At 38.6% G+C, this 19,955-nt stretch overlaps 1 long non-coding RNA gene across 3 annotated transcripts in view; it reads left to right on the top strand.

Moving 5' to 3' along the window:
• The window catches only part of LOC140212062 (uncharacterized), a 112,950-nt gene that overhangs the window by 18,393 nt on the left and 74,602 nt on the right, over positions 1 to 19,955 (top strand). For all 3 annotated transcript variants that reach the window (XR_011889633.1, XR_011889634.1, XR_011889635.1), the window contains exon 2: positions 9,278 to 9,427. This is a non-coding gene — a long non-coding RNA (uncharacterized lncRNA). The remainder of the gene's footprint in view (positions 1 to 9,277; positions 9,428 to 19,955) is intronic.

The raw sequence follows: 19,955 nt of genomic DNA, 5'->3' as shown, positions 1-19,955 counted from the left end.
TACATGCTTCTCATGAGTGCCTTTTACTTTATCTCACCACTAAAGTATGGGGGGGGGTGTTAATAATAAGATTCCAACTTTCATGTGAGATTTTACAACAAAGTTAATTCAATAGATCTTTGAGTTGCTGCTTAAGCTTCATAACTATTGCTTTCTTTCTGCCATGTGTAATTATAACAAGTTTTCAGATTTGAGACAAGGTTGCATGTAAATTGGAATTGAAAAGAACTTTGAGTGCAAAAGGTTTTCTTTGCACTTATTTCTGCTAATAGTCTGAGGACAAAATCATAAAATTAATCTATTTTGCTTTATTTATCTAACTTTAATTGTAATCAAAACACCATTGTTGTACATTCCTGTAATTAGATCCCAATTTCAATTTCTTGAGCTAGCTCAATTGTGTTCACCAAGCTCTTTTCAAGTTTTTTTAGAAGAAGCCGCATCCAAAACTCTTCATAAAGCTGACTGGTTACTATGTGTTTGAAACATTCTCTGTGCATATCTCAGATTTTTTTTTTAAACTAGTTAAAGTTGATCTGGAGATATTTTGTTCCTGAAATAACAACACTCCCTCGTTACAGTAATCATTTGAAATCTTTCACAACAGAAATTAATGTAAATAAACATAATTTAGTTTCCTGCTTCCTGTTATTAACTTAGCAGACAGTTTTTAACTGGAAACTAGTCTGCCAAAATAACCAGTTGCCCATTTACTTATGCATGTTGTTAGTAAGATTTTTACATACCATATCTCTCTGCTTCTCTGATCAATCACATGTTCTACTTCTGTGCCTTTGTCAAAGCTAAAGCTTTGCAAGCTTTGTATTTTACCATAGTAATTACAACTTAATGCTGCAAAATTCTTAAGGAATAGTGTGCCTTTATGGTTTGATGGCTTACTTCACCCAATAATGAGTAATAATCACATAACAAAAAGCTCAAACATGTTATTAATGGCATATGATATAATAGAGAATGCATTCTTTTATCAGGTTTGATATTTATGTATCTTCTACACTTGACTTTCTAATAGTTTGTTTTGATTGCCTATAAAATCTTAACTTTGAAGACTGTTAACCAATTCTAAATTGTGTGATCTTTGAGGTTGTAGTTGATGTGATAAAAGTAAAACTGATCTTGACCAATAGAATTTAAAAGTACGAATGATTGGAAAAAAAAATGGGCTCGGGGAAAAAAGACCCATGTGCCTACCTAACCTTTCTTAGTCAAAGCAAATTCTAACCAAAGTCGTTTATACCACCATATAATACCTTGACATTCATTTTCCTGCCAGCATTTACAGGAAAATAAAGAATTACAATTTATGAAAAACTATACATAAACTATACATAAAGACTGAGAAATGATGATGTACAAAAGAAGACAAATTGCAGAAACAATAAATAAATAATACCAAGAACATGAGTTGTAGAGTCCTTGAAATTGAATCAGTTCAGAGTTGAGATGAGTGACGTTATCAGTGTCAGTTCAGGAGCCTGATGGTTGGGAGGAAATAACTGCTACTGCCCTGGTGGTGTGGAACCTAAAGCTGCTGTACCCCCTACCCGATGATAGTAGTGAGATGGCTTGGTTGATGGATGCTGTTTCCTTGTGACAGAACTCCTTGTAAATATGTTCATCAGAGGGGAGGACTTTGCCTATGACTGACTGGGCTGTACAGCTTTTCCTCCCTTGGTATTGGTGTTTCCATACCATAATGTGAAGCAGCCAGTTAGGATACTCTCCGCTGTGCATTTATAGAAGTTTGTCAAAGTTTACATTACCTTGTGCGTGATCATTCATATACTTCCTAGAGCTTTTATAAATAGAGCATTGGCTAGCTTCATTGCACCTATCAGAACCACGAAAAACATAGCTTTATGTGCATTACAGAATTAACTTAATCTACTCACTGTTCATTTAAAAAATTGAATTTCTTCTATATTGGAAATATATAATTTGTACAAAGGCATGGGGGGAGGGGGTGATTCTTTTGATCAGGATCTAATTCTCAAATTTTTTTGGATTCTAATCACATTGTGAATTGAGTACATAATGGTAAATGCAGATAAAGTTTGCAGATTATAATAACATAAGCAGGCGTTAATGCTATATCTCAAGCAGGCATCTCAATGTTGTGTGTATTGTGTATTTGGTATCACTTAAATAGGTTTTGGATTTTGCCAAAATTACGGGGGCAAATCTAGTGGAACGTATTACTTGTCCATTGTTAGTGTTTACAATCTTCATTCATTGATTTCATTGTTAGCTGATGCCGAATAAGTGGTCACAGTGGGAATCTACTCCATTCAATTTCATGTGCCCTCTTTATACCATTACAACTGTTTGATTAATCTCAACTGTATTTAATTTTGCCGTCTGTATAACCACATTTTAACAAAATTGACGTGTCCATCCAAATTTATCCAATGTAGGCTGTTATGTTCTTTTGACTTACTGTAAATTAACAAAATCAGTGCAGATAATGGACTGCCTTCATACAATGCTTTCAACAATTGCATCCTCCAAAGGTAAGACCATGGTGTAGGCAGTTCCCAGGTTATGACAGGGTTCTGTTCCTACTTACCGTTGGTAACCCAGACTATCCATAAGTTGGAAATCAATGAAACCCTTGTGGTACAGGGTCATAGAAATAAGTTTAACGGGAGAGTGAGCAGATTTGGGAAGAGTGGCTGCCAGCCAGCCTCACTGACTAGGTGAGTAAACAGTTAAGTCCGACCAGCACACACAGCTGTTTGGCTGACTCAGCTCCCCAACTTTTGGGGGAGGGGGTGGAAAGGTGGGAGGTGGCAAGACAAGGCATACAAAATATTTCCAGTTCCAATCCAGAAGAAAAAAAAATCTGCAGCCTCACAGCAGCCAGCCAGTCCATCCCCATCCATTTCACCAGTCCCCAAACGCTCATATTTACATTCGGGCTGTTCATAAGATGGGTGTTTGTTATCATAAGTTCGTAACCTGAGATGGACCTCTATTACATAACGTGTTTCTTTAAGATGTGTTAGTATTTATAGCTTGAATATTTATGGCTTAGAAAACCTACGAGTTCCTTGTCACTGCCAGATGCATTACTAAATGCTAAGGACAGGCCATTTGATGATAGAATCTCATGTGATGAGTGTTTTTGATCCTGTTAGGTGAAAAAAGAATGAGTTTTTATTGTCAATACAGTGGTGGGTTCTGGTTAATTGGGACATCAGGACCAGTAAATGTTAGCCGAACTAAGCAGCTGCCCCAATTAGCTGCTTTCATGGAAATAGCTAAAAAAGTATTTTTAAAAAAAAGACAAAACCGTTTAACTGAGCAACAGATTATATATTTAAATGAAATATAAAACAAATTAGAATATTACCAACCCTTCTACAGTACTATCAAACTATGTATGAGTTCCTAATTGTTATCAATGGAGGAATTCATCCAGTGTACACTGTTGTGTTCCTTTGACTGTAAGTGAACAAAATCAGTGCAGACACCCAGTGTAGATAATGGACAGACTTCATACAATGCTTTCGACAATTACATCCTTCAGTTTTTTTTCATTGTAACATTCAAGATATTTGTCGTTACCTTCAAATTCTTCATAGTTCATAACTTATTGGAATAGTAAAACCATTTCATTTTCGCTGTTGGCTGTTTCTGGCATTTCCAAGCCTAAATGCTTGAAACTGCAGTGAGCAAAACGGTTCTGAATTGTCTTACTGCTTATTTCTCTTAATTATTAGTGACAAAAATCACTGCTTTTTGCACACAATCACACATAACTGACACTACTTTTAAAAACTTCAATCTAAGCACGGTATAGTATCTAATGTCCACACAAGTGCATGTGACTGATGCTAGTTGGCAACACTCTCCTGTCCCAGTTAAGCAGCATGGTGTCCCAAATAAACAAAGGAATCCCAGTTATTTTCTTGATTAGTTTTTTCCTTTGAGTTGTCCCAAATAAGTAGCTGCCCTAATTAAACTGGTGGCCCAATTGACTGGAATTCACTGTATTATCAAGATAATCAGCTTCTCCATATTTACCGTTTTCCTGCCAAAGCCCCTTTCCCCCCAAAATCAAAACAAAAACTGCAAATGCATCAGCCAAAGTTCGACACAGCATAGAAATAGGCCCATGCCACCCATGAAGTACCCATTCTTATTAATTCCATTTACCAACGTTTAGTCCGTAGTCCATGGATATTCAAGGTGTCTTCCATAAGCTCTAAAAGAGAACATGCATCCACCACCACCACTGAAAACATGTTCCCTCAGATCCTCTTAATTCCCACCTGAAATCTATGCTCTCTGTTTTTAGGCTTCTCCATTATTGATACAAGTTTCCCTCCATCAACCCTTTCTATATCCCTTATAATTTTCCATACCTTTAACAGGTCACCATGCAACCTCCTTTGTTCCATCGAAAACCTATGCAGTTTGTCCTCATAATTGAAGTGTTCCTTCCCACACAGTATCTAGCCATTGATCTACCCAATTTACCAACTGATCAATATCATGCTGTAATGTAAGACTATCCTTACTATCAATAAAGTAATCCATTTTTATGTCATTTACAAACTTACTAATCATACCTTCTACGTTCAAATGCTATTTTCAGCATTTTCTGTTTTTTTTTTGTTGTAGTGCTTTCTTTCTCCCAGCTTTCTGTAAACATTGTAAGCAGCTTACACTGGTGGATCTGAGTCTGGAATAAAAAATAAACCTTAAAATAATTATCAAACACGATATCAACTTGCCTATTTCCATTTTTATCAATAGACAATAGGTGCAGGAGTAGGCCATTCGGCCCTTCGAGCCAGTACCGCCATTCACTGTGATCATGGCTGATCATCCACAATCAGTACCCCGTTCCTGCCTTCTCCCCATATCCCTTGGCTCTACTATCATTAAGAGCTCTTTCTAACTCTTTCTTGAAAGCATCCAGAGAATTGGCCTCCACTGCCTTCTGAGGCACAGCATTCCACAGATCCACAGCTCTCTGGGTGAAAAAGTTTTTCCTCAACTCCGTTCTACATGGCCTACCCCTTATTCTCAAATTGTGGCCTCTGGTTCTGGACTCCCCCAACATTGGAAACATGTTTCCTGCCTCTAGTGTGTCCAATCCCTTAATAATCTTATATGTTTCAATCAGATCCCCTCTCATCCTTCTAAATTCCAGTGTATACAAGCCTAGTCACTCCAATCTTTCAACATATGATGTCCCGCCATCCCAGGAATTAACCATCAGTGGTTATATTGGTTAGGGTGAAGGAACCAATTCTCTCTAGGAGGCAGGTCTATTCAAATACACTGGCAACGAATGGACATTATGAAACATTTGGGTGTCTTTTATACCATCAATTGTTGCTCAGAGTGAATTGGCCTGCTTAATAAGTGTGCTCTGACCACACTTTGGGCTACACTATAAGACACAGGTGGAAAATTAGACCATTCTATCCATCGAGTCTATTCTGCCATTTGATCATGGCTGATTTATGTTCTCTCTCAACCCCATTCAGCCTTCATGTAACCTTTGACACACTTTCAATACTGCAAATTGATGCTATCTTGATGTTTTTCATAGCCACCGATGTATGTCTATATGGAGGTCTTAAGATTTTCTTCTTCAGCCCATCTCATATCTCTAGTCTCCTCCACAATTTACTGCTCTTTGCTTGCATCTTTCTAGCTCCTTCCTCCTATTGTTCTAGTCCTTTCAATAAGGTTTCTCCAACCTTTATTATTTCTTATTCCTTGATCTTTGGCCTTCTCTCATGATCTTTATAAACCATCTCTTAAGTCTTCTAATCCACTTATGAATACAACATTGACTATTGATATTTACATGAAAATTTAGTGAAAGCCCTCATGAAAGAATGTAAGCTGGACAATGACTTAGATAATAGGATAGAAATATATAGACTCGTTCACCAGTAGTACATTGATAGCAAAAGTGTTATTTAAAGAAGATTCTCAACCAATGGGACTAATTCACTTTAATATTTCCCCTTTTTTAAACATCTCACACACCACCCCCTCCCCCTTCCTAAGGTCAAGTCAATTGTGTATCCAGTTAGATAGCTTTTCATGGATATCATGAGATCTGAACTTCTGGAGTAGCATACCATGTGGAACCTTTTCAAAGGCTCTACTGGTCCATATAGACCACTATCTACTGACCTATCCTCATCGAACTTCTTGGTCACTCCATCAAAAATCTCCTGATGACTACCCCTAATCAACCCCTGCCTTTGCTGATGCATGTCAACTTATCCTTCAGAATCCTCTCCAGTAATTTGTCTACCTCAGATGTTAGGCTTACTGTCTATAATTCCCACATATTTCTTTACAGCCCCTAAATAAAGGCACATCATTCACTACCCTTCTAAACCTTACCTCTGGCTAACAATTCTTGAAAATATCTCAGCTAGGGCTCCCAAAATTTCATCTCTAACATCCAGTATGCCTGATCCAGCCCCGGAGATTTATCTGCATTTATACACTTCAAGACATCCAGCACCACCCCTATTTTAGACTCTCAGTAAAACATCCTCATTAACAGTTGCTAGTTCCAAAGTCATTGTATCTTTCACAGTAAAAATGGATTATAAATATTCATCAAGGCACTTGCCCACCTCGTGCAAATCTATGAGATTGTGAGATTTTTGTTAAATCCAATTAAACGTATTGGGGCCGGGGGGCTGGAATTTATAAGTCGTCTCAGAATCAGAATCAGGTTTATTATCACCGGCATGTGATGTGAAATTTGTTAACTTAGCAGCAGCAGTTCAATGCAATACATAATCTAGCAGAGATAGAGAGAAAAAATAATAATAAGTAAAATAAGACATAATAAATAAACATGTAAATCAATTATGTATATTGAATAGATTATTTAAAAATGTGCAAAGACAAAAATACTGTATATTTAAAAAGTGAGGTAGTGTCCAAAGCTTCAAGGTCCATTTGGGAATCAGATGGCAGAGGGGAAGAAGCTGTTCCTGAATCGCTGAGTGTGTGCCTTCAGGCTTCTGTATCTCCCACCTGATGGTAACAGTGAGAAAAGGGCATGCCCTGGGTGCTGGAGGTCTTTAATAATGGACGCTGCCCATCTGAGACACCGCTTCCTAAAGATGTCCTGGATACTTTGTAGGCTAGTACCCAAGATGGAGCTGACTAGATTTACAACCTTCTGCAGCTTCTTTCGGTCCTGTGCAGTAGCCCCTCCATACCAGACAGTGATGCAGCCTGTCAGAATGCTCTCCATGGTGCAACTATAGAAGTTTTTGAGTGTATTTGTTGACATGCCAAATCACTTCAAACTCCTAATAAAGTATAGCCACTGTCTTGCCTTCTTTATGACTACATCAATATATTGGGACCATGTTAGATCCTCAGCGATCTTGACATCCAGGAACTTAAAGCTGCTCACACTCTCTATTTCTGATCCCTCTATGAGGATTGGTATGTGCTCCTTCGTCTTACCCTTCCTGAAGTCCACAATCAGCTCTTTCGTCTTACTGACGTTGAGTGCAGGTTGTCACTGCAGCACCATTCCACTAGTTGGCATATCTCACTCCTGTATGCCCTGTCATTACCACCTGAGATTCTACCAACAATAGTTGTATCATCAGCAAATTTGTAGATGGTGTTTGAGCTATGCCTAGCCACACAGTCATGTGTATACAGAGAGTAGAGCAGTGGGCTAAGCACACACCCCTGAGGTGCGCCAGTGTTGATCGTCAGCGAAAAGGATATGTTATCACCAATCCGCACAGACTGTGGTCTTCTGGTTAGGAAGCTGAGGATCCAATTACAGAGGGAGGTACAGAGGCCCAGGTTCTGCAACTTCTCAATTAAGATTGTGGGAATGATGGTATTGAATGCTGAGCTCTTGTCGATGAACAGCATCCTGAGGTAGGTGTTTGTGTTGTCTAGGTGTCTAAAGCCATGTGAAGAGCCATGGAGATTGCGTCTGCCGTTGACCTATTGTGACGGTAGGCAAATTGTAATGGGTCCAGGTCCTTGCTGAGGCAGGAGTTCAGTCTAGTCATAACCAACCTCTCAAAGCATTTCATCACTATCGATGTGAGTGCTACCAGGCGATAGTCGTTAAGGCAGCCCACATTATTCTTCTTTGGGACTGGTATAATTGTTGCCTTTTTAAAGCAAGTGGGAACTTCTGCCCGTAGCAGTGAGAGGTTGAAACTGTCCTTGAATATTCCTGCTAGTTGGCTGGCACAGGTTTTTCAAAGCCTCACCGGGTACTCCATTGGGACCTTCCGCCTTGCAAGGGTTCACTCTCTTTAAAGATAGTTTAACATCGGCCTTTGAGACAGAGATCACAGGGTCATCAGGTGCAGCAGGGATCCTCACAGCTGTAGATGTGTTCTCCCTTTCAAAGCGTGCATAGAAGGTGTTGAGTTCATCTGGTAGTGAAGCATCGCTGCCATTCATACTACTGGGTTTTGCTATGTAGGAAGTAATAGGTATGAAAGTTGGTCATAAATCACTCATGATCTCATTGAATAGTGGTGTTCACCTGAAAGCCTCAAGAAGTCAATTAAAATGTTGAAAGGTTTAAAAATAATGTTTAGAATTTGAAAACCTGTATATAAAAAAAAAGACTTGATGGAATAAGTGTAACATAACAAGCAATCATTTCCTTTCTTCTTGTGCTACAGTATATAAGTATATTTTCTGTATATCCTATTTTCATAACTGTTTTCATTAACTATAAATCTTACTACTTTTAATCATATCAAGAAGTTTTGAGGAGGATACATTTCTTGACCTTTACCTGGTCTCATTTTGCTGCTCAGAAAATTTCACTGGACATGTCAGCTTCTAATGTTATGAGAAGTCCATCTGTTGCTATGCCATGTTGATGGTTGCTTTCCAGAGAACAACTCTTGTTTGGATTCTCCAAAAATAAAGTCCCCATATTATAATGCCATTTGAAAAATTACATTAATAATAGAGGGGAAGGCTGACTGTTCAGACCTTCTGTGAAGATTATTTTCAAAATTTTGAAAGTGCTCAGAATTAACTCAGACAATTCATTTAAGTTCTGTTTTAAAAATTGTCATTTGCTGAATAAGTGGAATGAATGTAGTAAATCATTTTTCAAGGAACAGGAAATCTGTAATGAAAATAGAAAATGCTGGAAAAACTCAGTAGTTTGGACAGAATCTGAGAGAAGAGAAACAATTTATTTTTGAAGCTGCTGACAGTTTTTAACTTGAAATGTTAACTTTTGTTTCTCTGTCCACAGATGCCACCTGGCTCAAATATACCAGCATTCCCCCTTCTGTAATTGAGTGGAAGCTTCAGGTCAGCCATCTCAAGTGCCTAATGTTCCACCAAGTGAAGGAATGCAGATGCACATGCCTTTAAATACTCCATTCTCATAGAATATTGAAAGGTAAGCATGCTCGTTCAGCCTCTCAGAAGAAAATTGTCTTTGTAAGCTCAGGTTTACCAGGGGAATTATCATTGAAGTATATTACATTCTGCAGGTGGACTTCCAAATACAAAACACAAAACACATGAAGGAACTAGGATTAATAATTACTTTCAGGTTCCTACACTCAGGATCATTCAATGTGCTGCACACAATCTATGTCATGTTTCACTGTTTGCTGCAACCTTCAGCATGAAGGAGTTCACTTATGATCTACTCTCCAGGGAAAGGACTTCCTTTGCCTTTCCCTATATAAGAAGGACATGACTTTGTGAGCATACAGAATGGGATAGAGTTGCTGGCTTCCACCAAATGCGGGTAAGGTTTTAAATGTGGCATTGCAGGCTCCTCTGAAAAATCTAAGACTTCATGAATCAAAAGGATTTCAACCAAAGAGTTGTTGAGCAGAATTCCATGGTCAGTGTCATGAATCCTGAAGAAGTACCTGACTACTTCATTCTAATGGAGTAGTTTTGTAAAAACGAAGGTATTACAGTATATGTAATAGCAGGCCTGAAGGTGGATAAGTCCCCATGACTTAATGATATTGGTAATAAGAGGCCAAGGTTAATGGTAGAAGGTTGCATTGAGAGTGGAAGCCTCTGAGTAGTGGTGTACCACAAAGATTGATGTTTTTAACTTTCTACCTTCATTATACATTAATGAACCTGATATGAATGTAGAAGGTATAATAAGTTTGTGGATGAATGAAAATTGGAGGCATTGATGAAAGGAAGATAGACACAAGCTGAAAGATAATGTTGATTAGTTGGTAAGATGCGAATAGAGCAATAGGAGATGAAATATTATCTTGGTGAGTACAGGATGATGCACCTTGGGAGGGATCATAAGGTCTGACTTAAACAAAGAATGGTACTGCTTTAGGGAGTATTAAGGCACTAAAGGACATGCAAATTCAGGACCTTGTTACTCTTTACTCCCTACATCTAATGATCTCTTTAACTTTCAAAACTATATCTGTCTCCCTTTTAATATATTTAATATATTTGATGATTTTTATCTTAGTAGATTGTGCGGTAGAGAATTCTACAGGTTCATAGTTTTGAGTGAAGCAATTTCTCCCCTTAATTCTAAATGGTTTATTCTGTATTCTTATCCATATCCTATCTAGAACTGAACATCTTCACCATCAGGAACATCCTTCCTGCATTTAATCTACCCTCTTCCTTCAGGCTTTTACAAGGTTCAGTAATGTCTTCTTATTCTCCTAAGTATGAGCGAATATAAGCCTAATCCTCCCAGTCCTTCCTAATTGTGCAATCTCCATCTTAGGATATAGGTTAGAAAATAAATTTATGTTCATTATAAATCCAAAGACTCCCATTAAAAACAAACGTGTACTTCCTCCTGACCTGCTTCTTGCAAGGGCTATGGAATATCCCATTTCTCAGTCTCTACCGTATCTATTATAATGTCAATACTTTCCACACTAATGCTCTTGTCTTCCTGTTTCCTATAACCATTGCTGAAAGAACTCTCAACTATATCTCTTATTTCCCATGCATGTGCACTTGTCCTTTATCCATTGACAACAAGGATAGGATTCCCATTTTTGCTATTTCATGGATCATCCTTGCTAGTCTTTTTGGCATCCTCAGTGAGATTTCAACACAGGATAAGTCTTTCCTCTTGCACTCTAACCCCGCCACCCCCCATCCCAATCATTGTCCAAAAGGATCTGGTTCCTCCTCAATTTCTTGGCTTAGCTTTTCATCTCCTCTCATGGTACTTTCCCAGAAAATTTGATGCTTGCCCTACTTCATTGCAAATGTGTAGAAACTTAAATACTTCCAGATGAAGCAACAATTCACTTGCAATTCTTTCAACCCATTTGATGCTCTCAGCTACATTGGAGATACCAAATCTAGATTGGGTGACCACTACGCAGAACTTCTCCACTTAGTCCACAAGAATAATGCTTAGTTTCAGTCACCATCATTTAATTCTCCATTCTACTTGAAAATGCATCTTTGACCTCATTTTTCCAATGAAACCCAACTCAAAGGAACAGCACCTTGTCTTCAGTCTAAGCACACAGTATTTAAAGACTTCTGATAAATGGCCTTTCTTGACTGTGTTGGAATGTTAGCTCTCGTATTATTTCAGGTTTTCTGTTTCCCCAGATGCTACCTGAACAGATGAGTATTTCCAGTGTCACTTTTATTTCAGCAGTTCTTCATCTTGCTGTTCCAGCATCTGATTTTAATTCTCTCTCTCTAATTGCCTTCATGCATCTCCCTCCATTTATATTCCTGGCAAATTAGCTATGGTTAATTAAATTGCACCAAAAACAAGTGTCACTTGGGCAACCTTGGTCCCTCACATATCATAGGCATCCCTTTTGTTCTCTTTCCCCTTCCTTTCTCTATGGTTTAAAACCATCTGATTTTCTTACTTTTTTTGATTCTGTTTCTCTCTTTGCAGGTGGTGCCTGATCTTCTGAGTATCTTGATTATTTTCTGTTTGTCATATTTCAAACTGTTGAAATTATTTTTCCTTTTCAATACTCAATATTTTATATGCAGAGATTTTCTTTCTTGGGTTCTGCATGGTTCACACTCACTTCATTACAACTGACCAATCATCTATAAAAACACTGTTATAAAATTCTCATTGCACTTGAAATCTGTAATCATGTCTCTCATCATAAGGAGCACAGAGTTACTTTATTGAGGGGTATTGTGACTACTTCAGATAATATATTGAATTGAAATCAATAGTCTATACAACTAAGAATCTAATCGATTTTTATTTTACTTTATGCAAGGCAAGTATGCCTGATATACTGTTTCTGTTAGAATTATTAGATTCAATTTATGCAATCAAAGCTACTCTCACCTAAAGAAATATGGTGGAACCAATGCAAAAACAAAATATTAGGAATAATGTCTGTGACATCACCTTTACTGCACTTTACCTCAGACAAGGACTTTTGGAAAACATAATCCTGTTATCAGTGAAATACTTGAATAGCGAAACATTTAGTCAATTGCAAGTAAAAATGTGCCCTGTGTGTTTACACTGATAATGCTCACTTTTTATTATAATTTGCATAAATGTGCCCCAAATATCTTGAGTCAAATTGCTTTGAACATAGTATACATTAGCCCATTTCCACTCATCCCAAACAGATGGTACTATGTTACTTCCAATACAAAGTCAATCAAAAATTAGTAAAAGAAATATCCCAATTTTCTCTAAAGAATATTATCAGTGTTAATCATAAACTACTGTGTGCTTACAGCAGAGGTTTATTATTGTTCATGTAGAGAAAGAATGTAATCATATGGTAATTTGAAGTCATCTAGTTTCATGTTTGTAAAATATTCCTTTTTCACAATCATTGAATAACAATCTGTGTTGTATTAACAAACTGGAACAAAATACCAAAGAAAATAACACTTATATTAAGACCATCAAGTTTTGCTTGTAAAAATGAAAACAAATCTCTATGAATATCACTATTTTAATTAACTACGAAACAAAGAAAATGTTTGTATTGAAACATATTTGAATAAATGTGTATGAAATCATCTCTGTGCCATCCTTTTGCTTGTTCTTTCTTGACAAGTTTGGAAAGACTTGCATTGCAAAGAGAAGCTCTTGCCCTGGTTGGGCTAGGTGCATTCATTTGGTTGATCCTGCCATATAAAACTGCAAATTAATTACTTTGGAGTACGTTTCTACATACCAGTAATTATTATATGTACTAAATGCAGTGATTACAACACATTTATTTCTTTAACAATATTTCTCAATGGCTCCTGTCAGGATGATTAGGTTGATTTGCTTTTCAAAGTTACTAATCCATCAATGGATTGAAATTATAGCAATATGTAGCAGACTTAACCTTGAACACCTGGTTTCCTTTCATCACTGTTGTAAATTAAAATAAAATGCAGTACTTTGGTTACTAGGCAACCTCCCCTAGTTTTTCTTTCAATTAGTTTGATGTTTTGGACTTACAAAACATAAGTGGAGAATAGTAAATCTTAAAACTAACCTGAGAAGGCTATCTACCTGTTGAAGCACAGTGAGATGGTCAATTTTTTTTTTAAATAGCGGCACATCACGTCTCTTCCGATGGCGAAGAGAGAAACTGTTGAGTTTATTTTTTTGAAAAAAGGGCAGAAAACAGATGAATTTACAGGTTCATTAATAGTGAGTACCAGGTGATAATCATGAATTTTAAAATGAGCAGAATTAGCTGGCTACATTGGAAAGGGATGTGTTTGATTGCACAAGAGATAACTGGAATATGTATCCTGAGCGAATTGAGCTGTATTTTGAAGCAAATGAAGTAGCGAATGAGAAATGAGTGCTACTTTTGCTGAGTGCATTGGGTTTAAAGGCATACAGTTTTCTTAGAAGTTTAACTACTCCAACCAAACTAGCCAAAAAGAGCTTTGCTGATATTGTGAAAGTAATACAGGAACATTTACATCCAAAACTATTGTTGATTGCAGAGCACTTTAGGTTTCATAAGCAGAATCAAAAGGAATGGAAGTCCATTTCAGCCTAGGTGAATAAATTGAAGAGATTGAGCATTGTCCCTTCACTGATGGACTCAATGATGCACTGAGAGATTGTTTAGTCTGTAGAATCTTATGAGAGAGCATTCAAAAACATCTTCTAACTGAAGTACAACTCACATTTTAAAGAACAGTTGAAATTGCTGTATCAATGGAAACAGCAGACAGACACAATTGAGTTGCAGTCAGGAATGAAACTAAGTGGGAACAAAATTGCAGTGTCAAGATGAAGGCCTGCCTGACCACACAAATTAAGTTACCATTGTGGCAGGGGCACACATACACCAGACCAATGCAGGTTTAAGGATAAACTTGCAAAAAAAATCCAAAGTAGGACACATACAAAGAGCATATCAGGCAGACAAGTAAATGGACTGCACAGGGAAGAGTAGAGAATAAAAATTCTAGTTGCAGTTTCAAAGACAGCACTAATCTGCATGCTGTTTATGAAAAATCTGACAATGATGAGAGTGACACATGACTGGGTTGCCTTGAGCTTTACAATGTGAAACCTGATGGGAGACACACTGTGTGGGTGTGTCATACTGAATTAAAATTGAATTGGACACTGGCTCAGCTGTTTCAGTCATCCCACAAAACAACTTTGAACAGCATTTCAAAGATACTAGTCTCCAGGTGTCCAGCTAAAAACTAATATTGGAGAAAAGGTAATTCCTGTGGGACTGACAGTCGTAACAGTGAAAGCCAATAATCAACAAGCCACATTGGGCTTGTATGTTGTAAAAACAGGAGGACTAGCATGTTAGGTTCACAATTGTCTGAGACAACTACAACTTGATTGAAGATTCATCTATCATTTGCATGGCACATAACCTGCAACAGTGTCAAATGAAAATAAATTAAGGAAGGTACTGGATGATGCCATAGCAGTGTTCAAGGATGGTAATGGAAAAGTCAAACATATGAAGGGTAAAATAGTGTTAAATGAAAATGCCACACCCCAAGTTTTACAAAGCCCATCTGGTTCCTTTTGCCATCCGTGATAAGATAACCAGAGAGCTAGATCACATGGAGGCCGAAGGAATTCTTTTCAAGGTTGAGTGGAGCCCATGGGCAATGCCACTGGTCCCAGTGGCCAATAAAAATGGGTCTGTCAGGATCTATGCTGATTTGAAGGTCACCATCAACCGAGTATTGAAAGTAGATCAATATCCTCTACCCAAGACAGAGGATATCTTTGCAAACCTTTTTGGAGGGAAACGCTTCAGCAAAATGAACTTAGCTGAGGCCTAGCTACAGATGGATATGAACGAAGAGTCCGAAGTTCACGCACAAAAGCTTTATTGCTATAAAAGGCTTATATTTGGAGTATCATCTGCACCTGCACCCTGGCAGAGAGCTACGGAGCAGGTGCTGCAAGGCTGCCTGGTCACTCAGTGTTACCTAGATGATATCATTGTTACCAGTGAGGATGACAAGGAAGATCTCCCAAATCTTAAGACAGTGTTAAAATGTTTAGAAGAATATGGACTCAGATCATGATGTGACAAGTATAATTTTTTTAAGCCAAGCATCGCTTACTGTGGTCACACCAGTAACACACAGGAATTACATGAACGTGCTGAGAAAATTCAAGCAGTGGGGTATGTCCCAAGAGCAAAGAACGTGTCATAGTTGTGGTCCATTTTAGGATTTTTCTATTACTAATACAGGTTCCTGCCCATCTTGGCTTCTGTGCTCAAACCTCTTGAACCTGATTGGGAGGATATGGCAATGGACAAAGCAGTGTTCAGTGGCTTTCACGATGACAAAGGAAATGGTGACATTAGAAACTGTACCTGTATCGTTCAGTGAAGTTTGCCCGTGATGCTTCACCTTATGGTATAGCTGCAATTATGTCACACATTATGTTATGCCTTCAAGTGGAAAATCCTGTAAACGGTAATGGATTCAGCCCAGTACATCATGGGTAAAGCTCCCCTATTAAGCATATCTACATGAAGTGCTGTTGTAGGAAAGCAGCATCCAGTATCAAAGATCCTCACCACCTGGCCATGCTCTTTTCTTGCTGCTGCCATCAGTGAGAAGGTACAAGTGCCTCAGGATGTGCACCACCAGAACAATTACTACCCCTCAACCAGCAGGCTCTTGAACAAAAGAGGATAACTATACTCATCTATTGAGATGTTCCCATGACCAATGATCTCACTTTAAGGACTCTTTATCTTGCTATTTTGTGCTTTTGATATTTATCGCAATTTTGTTATATTTTTGCATTTGCACAGTTTGCTGCTTTCTATGCTCTTACTCTTTCATTGATCTTGTTCAGTCACTATTCTATAAATTTTCTCAGTATGCCTGCAAGAAAAAGAATCTCAGGGTTGTATGTGATGACGTGTATGTAGTCTGATAATAAATTTTACTTTGAACTTTTAGAACTTTGAGTGATGGAAGTGAATGCCCCATAGCATTTGCATCACGTTTCCTTATTGCTGAAAAATTATACACAGATTGACAGAGAAGCCTTGAGTCTGTTTTTTGGTTCCAGTCAGTACTTGTATGGGAGAGAGTTTATCCTTATTACTGATCATCAACCACCGGTGTCCATTCTCAACATAGAGAAGGATGTTCCACTAACAGCGGCAATATGAATGCAGAAATGGGCTGTGTTTCTTGGAGGACACAATTACAAGATCGAATTCAAGAAGACAATTAATGGAAATGCTGATGGGTTGTGCTGTTTATCCTTGGAAGGGAAAAAAACTGAAAAATTTACATAAGAGGACACTGCTCGATGTATTTTCCCGAACGCAAATCAAAAGTCTCCCTATTATGGCAGAAATAATACAAAGGGAAACTAGGAACCACTACACACTGTCTGATCTACATGGCAAATCAAAATGGCTGGAATGTGTTGCAGAGATCCTTGTTCCTGCATTTTTACCAGCGCTGGAATGAACTTGCTCTTGACGGAGGGTGCCTTCTATAGAGATTGAGAGTAATTATACCATCCAAGCTGAGAGCTAATGTGTTGGAGGAGCTACATGCTGATCATCTGTGTGTAGTCAAAATGAAAAGGATTGGCTCAAAGCTTTGTCTGGTGGTCTGGGTAAATCAACAGATCAAGCAGTTTGCCATGCGCTGTTCGGGTGCCAACACATCGAGAGGTAAGGTATCCAGAGCTGTCAGAACCACTTCTTGCAGACCCAGAGTCAACTTTTATAACCACCACGCAGAAGGCCACAGAACCTGAGATTGCTGCATAGCCGCAAGTCTTATCTGCCAAGCAGAGTACCCCCTCCCCCAACCACTGTCAGGAAAGACATTATCACAAAGGAGCAAAAAATCCACTACAGCAATTAAATCTTTAGTCCTGAATGGAGCAAATTAAAATTTACTCTGCTGTGAATGTGTATATAGCAGTTGTACTGTGTGTTATGTGTATGTATCTATACATATATGCACGGGTATGTACGTAGGTGTTTGTGTGTGTGTGTGTATATATATGTATAAGTATATACAGGGAGAGAGCAATACATTACCTATATGAGTTGAGTTGCATTCTATATTGAGTTGGAGTTTATAGCTAAGCAGGGAGGAGTGTTGTATATTTAATATTTTAGTAATATGTAAGTAGGAAAAGGAAAGGTACATCGCATCCGGAGTTTCTCTGGTTAGCGAACAATTTCCCTCCATGCCTCTCTGACGTAGTGGGGAACTGCGTACAGGGCAAGTTACAGCCGTGGTTTGCCATTGCCTTCTGCCAAGTGAGTTTCCAAGGAGATCACCAGCTCATAACCCAGCACGGATGGAAAGCGTGCAGGGGAACCGGCTGGATGCAAACTCAGGACCTTTCATCCCAAAGTTGGATGCTGATGCCACTACACCACCAGCTGGGTCAATATGTAAGTAATATTGTAAATATATTATTAGATTAAGCATTTTGGTTGTTTACATAATGCATTACATGTCATATGTAAAAGTACATGAACGGAGTCCACCATCACGCCACTACATCATTTGCACGCTTTAATGTTGACCTTAAAATGAATTCTACACATTCTCCTGGTTTCCCCTTGTTTTTCTTTCAAATAGTTTGATGTTTTGGAGTTAATAAAACATAACATGTTGGAACACAACTATACATTTATCGATTAAACACCATCTGCCAATTTTTCAGCCTATTTCACCAAAACATCGATATGTCTAAGAACACCTTACAGACTATCAGCAAATTGCCCAATCTTTGTGTTATTTGTAAACTTACTGTATACATTTCTCTGTTATATTACAAGAAAGAAACATTGGGGGAGAGTTAAACCTTGTCTGAGTTGTTAATTCAAGCAGTTAATCATAATGGATTCTTTGAGGAAGTGACAAAACATTTCAATGAAGGAGAGTAGGAGATGTGTATATGAAATTTGGAGAGGCATTGGACAAGGTTTTCCATTGTAGGCTCATTCAGAATATCATGACGCATGGTATCCAGGGAAACTTGGCTGTGTGGATTCAGAATTGGCTCGCCCACAGAATGCAAACGGTGGTTGTAGAAGGAGTGTATTCTGTCTGGTGGTCGGTGACCAGTGATATTTTGTAAGGGTTGTTCTAGGACCCCTGCTCTTTATGACTTTTATGAATGACTTGGATGAGGAAGTGGAAACGTGGGTTAGTAAGTTTGCAATTGACTTGAAGGTTGCTGGTGTTGTGGAGAGTGTAGAAGTTTGTCTTAGGTTACCATGAGACCTTGATAGCATGGAGAGCTGTGCTGAGAAGTGGCAGAAGGAGTTCAACCTAAAAAAAAGTGTGAACTGATTCCCTTTGAAAGGTTGAAGCTGAAGGCAGAATACAGGGTTAATGGCAGGATTCTTAGAAGTGTGGAGGGCCAGTGGGATCTTGGAGTCCACATCCATAGATCCCCTCAAAGTTGCAGCACAAGTTGATAGGGTGGTTAAGAACGCATATGATGAGTTCAAGAGCCATGATGTACTACTGTAGCTCCATAAATACCTGGTTAGACCACACTTGAAGTATTCAGTTCTGGTCATGTTATTTTATAGAAACAATATGAAAGCTTTTGAAAGGGTGCAGATATTTACCACAATGATATCTAAATCATAAAGCCTGTTTTATGAGGATGGGTTGAATGAGCTAGGGCTTTTCTCTTTGGAGAGGGAGATGAGAGGTGATGATACTGATGTACAAGAGGCATTGATCTAGTGGACAGACTTTTTCTCAGGGAATAAATAGCTCATAAAAGGGGGCATAATTTTAAGATGTTGGAGGAAAAGTATAAAGGGGGATGTTGGAGGCAGTTTTTTTTTACACAGTGTAGTAGGTGCATGGAACATGCTGCCATGTGTGATGGTAGAGGCAGAATCATTAGAGATATTTAAACACAAGAGATTCTGCAGATTCAGAGTAACACCCACAAAATGCTGGAGGAAACCAGAATAAAAAGATTGGGGGAGGGGAAGGAGGACTGGCTAGATGGTGATAGCTAGGTGAATGGGAAAGGTAAAGGGCTGGAGAAGGAATCCGATTGGGGAGCAGAGTGGGTCATGGGAAGAAGGGAAGAAGGAGAGGTACCAGAGAAGGTGGAGGGCAGGTGAGGAGTATGAATTAAAATGTTAGGTAGCATCTCTGCTCCATCAGCCAAAAGCAGAATCACCCAGTAGGCAATCATTTTAATTCCAATCCCCATTCCTGTTCCAACTTTTTGCCACCATGAGGCCGCTCTCAGGGTGGAGCAGCAACACCTCATATTCCATCTTTGTAGCCTCCAACCTGATGGCTTGAACAGTGATTTCTCCTTCTGATAATTCTTCTTTCCCTCCCCTTCCCTCTTCTTTCTCTCCCCACTCTGGCCTCTTACTTCTTCCCCTCACCTGCCCATCACTTCCCCCAGGTGCCCATCCTTCCCTTTCTCCCATGGGATAGTCTCCTCTCCTGTCAGATTCATTCTTCTCCAGGCCTTT

This window comes from Mobula birostris, chromosome 18 (assembly GCF_030028105.1).
Source record: "Mobula birostris isolate sMobBir1 chromosome 18, sMobBir1.hap1, whole genome shotgun sequence".
Taxonomy (NCBI): Eukaryota; Metazoa; Chordata; class Chondrichthyes; order Myliobatiformes; family Myliobatidae; genus Mobula; species Mobula birostris.
Note: the sequence above shows the minus strand (reverse complement) of the source record. Positions and strands in the feature narration are given on the sequence as shown.